Raw genomic sequence first — 8,352 nt, 5'->3', positions numbered from 1 at the left:
TACAAAACCTCAGGTGAAGCATCTGGGATAGAATATATACTCAGCAAAAGTAGACTAGTTCTGTGTATGTGTATGTATTTTACTAGAAAAAAAGTATTTTCTCTATTGGTTATCCCATGTGAACTAGATTTTAAATGTCTTTACATTGTTATGTGACACATAATAAAATTACTGTTTCTTACTTCTATTATCTTAAATTATTTTTCAAATATTTCTTCAAATATTTTTAATTTTTGTAGATTCGGGGAATACATGTTCAGGTTCATTGCATAGATACAATACATAATAGTGGCTGGGCATGGTGGCTCACGCCTGTAATCCCAGCACTTTGGGAGGCTGAGGCAGGCAGATCACCTGATGTCAAGAGTTCGAGACTAGCCTGGCAAACATGGCAAAACCCCATCTCTACTAAAAATATAAAAATTAGCTGGGGGTGGTGGCACACAACTGTAGTCCCAGTTACTCGAGAGGCTGAGGCAGGAGAGGTGGACGTTGTGGTGAGCTGAAATTGTGCCACTGCACTCCAGCCTGGGCAACAGTGCGAGACTCTGTTTCAAAACAAACAAAAAACAAACAACAACAACAACAACAAAAACATAATAGTGTTGTACCCAATAGGTAATTTTTCAACTCTAACTCACCTTCTTCCCTCCCTGCTTTTGAAGTCCCCATGATTTCCTTCTGTATATTCATGTGTACTCATTGTTTAGCTCTCACTAACAAGTGAGCACATGTGGTGTTTGATTTTCTGTTTCTGAGTTATGTTACTTGGATATGGCTTCCAACTCCATCCATGTTGCTGCATAAGAAAGGATTTCATCCTTTTTTATGGTTGATTAGTATTCCATTGTGTATCTATATAACATTTTCTTTATCCAGTTATCCATTGATGGATACTTAGATTGATACCAATGCTTTGCTATTGTGAATAGTGCTGTCATAAACATTAAGAATGCAGATGTCTTTTTTATATAATTATTCGTTTTCCTTTAGGTAGATACTCAGTAGTAGAATTGCTGGGTCTAATGGTAGTTCTAATTTTAGTTCTTTAAGAAATCTCCATACTGTTTTCCATATAGGTTGTACTAATTTATATTCCCACCAGCAGTGTTGAAGCATTCCCTTTACTCCATATCTTTGCCAACATCTGTTATTTGTTGACTTCTTAATAATATCCTGACTGGTGTGAGATGATATTTCAATGTGATTTTAATTTGCATTTCTCTGATGATTAGTAATGTTGAGCATTTTTTCATATGTTCATTGGCTACTTGAATATGCTTTTTTGAGAAATGCCTGTTTGTGTTGTTTGCTTAATTTTTAATGAGGTTTGTCTTTTTTCGTGTTGAGTTGTTTGAGTTCCTTGTAGATTCTGTATATTAGACATTCTCTGGATGAGTAGTTTGCAAATATTTTCTCCCTTTCTATAGGCTGCTTGTTTCACTGTTGATTATTTCTTTTACTGTGCAGAAGCATTTTAGTTTAATTAAGTTCCATTTGCCTATTTTTGTTTTGGTTGCATTTGCTTTTGAGATCTTAGTCATAAATGCCAATGTCCAGAAGAGTTGTCATTAGGTTTTCTTCTTTCTTCTTCTCTTCAGTAGGTTTTTACTGGGATTTTTGTAGTTTCAGATCTTATGTTTAAGTCTCAATCCATCTTGAGATAATTTTTATATACGGTGAGAGATATAGGTCCAGCTTCATTCTTCTGCATATGGCTATCCAATTTTTCTAGCAACATTTATTGAATTGGATGTCCTTTAATGATAGTATATTTGTGTCAACTTTGTTGAAGATCAATTAGCTGTTTGTGGCTTTATTTCGGGGTTCTCTATTCTCTTCCACTGACCTATGTGTCTATTTTTAAACCAGTACCATGCTACCTTGGTTACTATAGTCTTATAGTATAATTTAAATCAGGTAATAGAATGCCTGCAGCTTTGTTCTTTTTGCTTAGTATTGCTTTGGCTATTCAGGCTCTACTTTGGTTCCATATGAATTTTAGGAATTTTTTTTCTAATTTTGTTAAAAGTAACATTAATGATTTAGTAGGAATTGTGTTGAGTTTGTAGATTGCTTTGAGCCATATAGTCATTTTAATGATACTAATTTTTCTAAACCTTAAGTATGGGATATTTTTCTGTTTGTGTCATCTATGACTTATTTCATCAGTATTCTGTAGTTCTCCTTGAAAAGACCTTTCATCTCCTTGGTTAAATGTATTCCTAGGTATTTTGTGTGTGTGCTCTTTGTTGTAAATGGAATTGAGTCTGGATTTGTTTCTCAGCTTGAACATTATTGGAGTATAAAAATGCCCTGATTTTTGTGTGTTAATTTTGTATCCTGAAACTTTACTGGAGTCAGTTAACAAATACTAGAGTCTTTTGAGTTTTTAAGTATAAGATCATGCCATCAGCGAACAGAGATAATTTGATTTCCCCTTTTCCTATTTGGGTGCTTTTTATTTCTTTCACTTGTCTGATTGCTCTGGCAAGAACTTCTGGTACCATGCTGAATAGGAGTGGTGAGAGTGGACATCCTTGCCTTGTTCCAGTTCTTAGGGAGAATGCATGCAACCTTTCCACTTTCAGTAAGATGTTGGCTATAGGTTTGTCATAGATGGCTCTGATTACTTTGAGGTATGTTCTGTTGATGCCTAGTTGGTTGCAGGTTTTTATCATAAAGAAAGCATTTTATTGAATGATTTTTCTGCCTCTACTAAGAAGATCATGTTTTCTGTTTTTAATTCTGTTTACATGAATTTACACATTTATTGATTTTCTTACACATTTATTGATTTTTGTATATTGAACCACCTTTGCATCCCTATAATAATATTCACTTGATCATGATATGTTACCTTATTTATGTGATGTTGGATTCAGTTTGCTAGTATTTTGTTAAGGACTTTTGCACCTATGCTCATCAGGGATATTGGCCTGTAGTTTTCCATTTTTGTTGTGTCCTTTCCTGATTTTGGTACCAGGGTGATAGTGGTTTTGTAGATGAGTTAAGGAGCAATACTTTCTCCTCAATTTTTTTTTGTTTTGTTTTTAGAATAGTCTTAGTAAGATTGGTACCAGCTCATCTTTGTTTGTCTGGTAAGGTTTGACGTGAATCTCTCTGCTTCTGGACTTTTTGTTGTTGGAAGATTTTTTAAGATTACTGATTCCTTTTCTTTACATGTTCTTTGTTTAAATTTTCAAAGAACTAATTTTTTCATTTAATGATTCATTGTATCCTTGTTTTCTCATTCCTTCTGCTAGCTTTAGGTTTTGTTTGTTCTTGTTTCTCTAGTTCCTTGAGGTATGACATTAGGTTGTAAATTTGACATCCTTTTAATCTTTTTTGATGTAGGCATTCAATGCTATAAACTTTTCTCATAGCACTGCTTTTGCTGTATCCTATAGGTTTTGGTATATTGTGTCTCTATTTTCACTCATATCAATTTTTTTTTATTTCTACCTAAATCTCATCATTTACCCAAAGCTTATTCAGGAGTAAGTTGCTTAATTTCCATGTATTTGTATAGTTTTAATTTTATTCTGATGTCATCCAAGATACTTCAAATAATTTTTATTTTTGAATTTATTGAGGCTTGTATTATGACTAAGCATATAGATTATTTTGGAGAATATTTCACACATGGATAAGAAAAATGTATATTCTGATAAGAACAAATACTACGCTTGATCTTAGCCAAAAGGCTGGGAAGTGATAGAAAAATGTATATTCTGTGGTTGTTGGGTGCAATGTTCTGTAACTGTCTATTAGGTCCATTTGATCTAGAGTTCCATTGAAGTCCAGAGTTTGTTGATTTTCTGCCTCAGTCATCTGTCTAGTGCTACCACTGAGGTGTTGTAGTGCCCTACTACTATTTTATTTCTCTCCATCTCTTTTCTCAGGTCTAGTAGTGTTTGTTTTATAAATCTGAGTGCTCTGGTGGTTGGCTCATACATATTTAGAATAATTATATCTTCTTGTTGAATTGAACCCTTTATCATTATGTAACAATTTTCTTTGTCTTATTTCTCTATTGATTATTTAAAGTCTGTTTTAACTGTTATAACTATAGCTACTCCTGCTTTTTTCTGTTTGTTTGTTTTCTGTTTACATGGTATATCTTTGTCCACCCCTTCATTTTGAGTTTATGAGCCTTCACTTATTTTGCGGGTTTCTTGTGGACAGCAAGCAGTTGTATCTTGTTTTTTTAAATACAATTGACCTACCTATATCTTTAAGTGGAAAATTTAAGTCATTTATGTTTAAGATTCATATTAATATGTAAGGTTTTCTTCCTGTCATGATGTTGTTACCTAGTTGGCTTTGTAATCTCAATTGTGTAATTCCTTTATAGGATCTGTAAACTTTGTACTTACATGTGCTTTTATTATGGCAAGTATTGTCCTTTCATTTCCATGTTTAGAACTCTTTTGAGCATTTCTTGTAGGGCTGGTCTAGTGGTGATGAATTTCCTTAGCATTTGCTTGTCTGAGAAAGACTTTATTTCTCCTTCATTTATGAAGCTTAGTTTGGCACTATATAAATTCTTGACTGGCATTTTTTTCTTTGAGAAGGCTGAAAATAGGCCCTCAATCTCTTCTGCCTTATAAAGCTTCTGCTGAGAAGTCCACTGTTAGTCTAATGAGATTTCCTTTATAGATTATTAGAAGCTCCCCTCTAGCTGCTTTTAGGATTCTTTTTTCTTTCACCTTGACTTTGGATAGTCTGATGGCTATATGCCTTCATGAGATTCTTCTTGCAGAGAATCTTCCAAGTGTTCTTTGAGCTTTTTGTATCTTAATGTCTAATTCTCTAGCTAGGCCAGGAGAGTTTTCTTGAATTATTCTGTCAAATATGTTTTCCAAAGTTTTTACTTTTTCTTCTTCTCCCTCAGAAATGCCTTTTACTCACAGTTTTGGTTGTTTTACATAATTCCATATTTCTTGAAGGCTTTGTTCATTATTAAACATTTCTTTATCTTTATTTTCATCTGACTGGGCTAATTTGAATGACCAGTCTTCAAGTTCTGAAACTCTTCCGCTCAGTTTACTTATTTTTTGTAATATCATCAATAATTTTTTTATTTCCCAAAGTTCTGTTTTTTTTAAACTATCCATGTCTTTAGTAAATTTTTCATTCATATCCTGAATTGTTTTCCTGATTTTTTGTGTTGATTTTCAACTTTTTCTTGGACCTCACTGAGCTTTCCTATAATCCATATTTTGAACTTTTTCTCTTATTTCAGAGTTTTTATTTTGATTAGGATCCAAATTCATTTTTGATTAGGATCCATTGCTAGACATCTAATGTGATCCTTTGGGTATGTTGAAATGTTGTTTTTTGTTTGTTTGTTTGTTTGTTTGTACTGCAGGAGTTTGTATGATGATTATTTCTCATCTGGAGAAGCTTGCTCTTCTTATTTTTGAATTTGCTTTTGTTTGGATGGGAATTTTTATTTATTTTTCCCCCTTGAGGTGTGACTATAATGTATGTTGTATATGATCATTTGGTTTCAATTCTGGATGCTTTCAGGGGGCCAAGGGTCTGGTATAAATTCCTTGGTTATAGATAGCTTTTCTATGTGTGGTGGCTTTCTCAAGTGCTGATTGTTGTAACAATGCATTGGGTATATGAACTGGCTCACTATGTTCTGTGGGGCTGAGAGATGAGATCTCAGGAAGCTTATCTCATTCCCTAGCACTATGCCTTTCTGTAAGTGGGGTTTTTTTTTTTATTTGGTTGTGCAGTTCAGCTTTCAGTCCTGTAGGTGGCACTTACAAGTAAGAGCTGGCTCATTCCCAGATACCCCAATGATCAGTGGAAGCACCTACCCTGACTGGGGTGGTTGAGAGAGCACATGGTGCAATGCTCTGAGGTATCCTCAGAGGTGGCAAGGAGGGGGCTATATCAGTTCCCCATCCAATTCCCTATCACACCGCTGTCCCAGAGCTTGCAGCCTTCAGTTCAGATAGACCCTGCCCTTTATCTCCAGGCTAAATGGAACTGAATTCTGCAGAAAATGCACATCCTGTGGCTACCCTGAATTGGCCTGGAGTGGAACCTCTTCCCTCAGCCCCAAACAACTCTGTGGCTGGCCAGCATTCGGCTGTAGGGATGCCATTACCCCACATAGGAAGAGGATGATGAATCCTGCCCTTTGTGCAAGCCTGGGCTCGTGGGCACACTTTCAGTAGGGGTGTAGTAACCCCAGATAGTCCTGGAGAAACTATCTCCAGGTATACCCACTCCAATACCCAGTAGGAAAACCTGTGGCTGCATCCACAGCAGTGGATAGGGGGGCAAGAGAAGACCCCCCACCTTCACGTCTGTTCCTGGCCACTGGTGCTGCCTGTCTACTAAAGTAGAACAACATTCCTCCCTTTCAGAGATCAGCACTATGCCCTCATCTTCACTGGGATGGGCACAACTACCTTCTGCTCACAAGCATGAGAGGGCTATCAGATGGGGAGAACACACAATCAGGTTTCCTTTGTCCTAAGGGGCACTTTGGCAGGCTGCATTGCCCCTTGCCCTGTGGGTAGCTCATACTAAGAGCTAGATCTTTGGGGATACCTCGGCTCCCCAGTCTTGCCGGTCTCCTGTGGTTACCACAGTCAAAGTGGGCTCTAGGGAATGTTTGCAGGGGTTCTAGGATGGGAAGACATAACAGCTGATACTCTCCGGGCAGAATAGTGGCTGAAACTTTTAAAAGTCCTAGTTGATTCAAATAGAACTCTACTTGGTGGCACAAATGTTAGTTTTCTGACTATGTCTAGGACAAAGATGACAGTTTATGAGGGATTCATACAGAAAATTAAAGCATAATAGGTGACCAGCCCAGTACTGAACACTGAGAGCACCTGAGCAAAAATGTTTCTAGCCTAACTTAAGTTTATGCAACCTGGAAAAAAAATTACTGATCTGAATTTCCAGTTGATGCTGAGATTCTGTCAGAAATTTATCTGTTCATGGTATGAAGTAAATTGTTCAATGACGGCCGGGTGCGGTGGCTCACGCCTGTAATCCCAGCACTCTGGGAGGCCAAGGCGGGTGGATCAAGAGGTCCTGGGAGGCCAAGGTGGGTGGATCAAGACCATCCTGTCTAACACTTCTCTACTAAAAATACAAAAAAATTAGCCGGGCATGGTGGCAGGCTTCTGTAGTCCCAGCTACTCGGGAGGCTGAGGCAAGAGAATGGCATGAACCCGGGAGGCAGAGCTTGCCGTGAGCTGAGATAGCGCCACTGCACTCCAGCCTGGGTGACAGAGCGAGACGCTGTCTCAAAAAAAAAAAAAAAAATTGTTCAATGACATTAAACCACATGACTCTGTTGTTAAAGAAAACATCTCCTAAGGGAACGCATTCAAACATTAAGAAAAACAGGGATGATTGTTTATATGTCATTTTCAATAATTCTTTCATAGACATTTAAGATATATTTTATTTCCTAACACAAATAATGCGTTTCATTATTTGTTTGATAAACAGTTTAATCTTTGGCAACCTCGGTTTCTGTAATTTATGACATCTGGTTAAAAAAAAATCCCCAAGCAGCCAGGGAGCTTAGTCATAGATGTCAGCATGAAGTGGTAGCGAAAGCAAAGCGTTCTGACTTCAAAGGGTTAGGGAAGACTTGTAACAATGTAATAAAAAGAGTAGATGCCACAGACATCATAAGTGTCAGAAAGAGCCAGAAACTCCGAAATGAAAATGTGAAGATAAATCAACATATGCTGGGTCTCAGTTTTCCAAGTTCCCTCCATCTTCAGCAACCATCCAGACACCAAGATGTGTTCTCATTCTTTATATCTGTGACCCAAATTAACTTTATCTCCAACAATGCCCTACTCATCCCTTCCTCCCACTCTACTCAAAACTTCCTTTCAGAGAGTCAGAAAAGACTTTTACAACTTGAGAGTTTTACGAGTTGGGTTGTACTTTGTATTAATATTGTTCTCTTCCAAATTTATCCAGGAGTTTAGTATAAAAAATGTTATCAGGCATTTTTTAGGTCAGCCTCCATTGGTGTTGGCCCCATTCACAGGCTCTTTTTACAAAATAGCCCCCGGTACATAGAGGATTGCAAAGGCAAATGGTGATTGCTCTCTCCTCTGCATCCCTAGCAGTTCCTGGAAAAGGATTCTGGTTGGTCAAGGTTAGGTTTCATGCCATACCTTCAATTTGGGTCACTACTAGGGAGAGAAGGAACATCTTGTAAAAGAAAAGAGGGAGGGAATTTTTTATCAGAAGAGCAAGAATGCTGGGCTTAGAAAAACCAATTCCAAGAGACAATTTGAAAGAAAATTACTAGAAAGCTAGAGAACAGACTTTTCTTCAAGTGACTCAGAT

General features: G+C 37.0%; 1 pseudogene; it reads right to left on the bottom strand.

The window, feature by feature from the left end:
* Positions 1 to 3,617: 3,617 nt before the first annotated feature.
* Positions 3,618 to 3,719, bottom strand: LOC112136029 (U2 spliceosomal RNA; annotated as a pseudogene).
* Positions 3,720 to 8,352: the final 4,633 nt, after the last annotated feature.

Source organism: Pongo abelii, chromosome 10, assembly GCF_028885655.2.
Source record: "Pongo abelii isolate AG06213 chromosome 10, NHGRI_mPonAbe1-v2.0_pri, whole genome shotgun sequence".
NCBI classification, from domain to species: domain Eukaryota; kingdom Metazoa; phylum Chordata; class Mammalia; order Primates; family Hominidae; genus Pongo; species Pongo abelii.
Note: the sequence above shows the minus strand (reverse complement) of the source record. Positions and strands in the feature narration are given on the sequence as shown.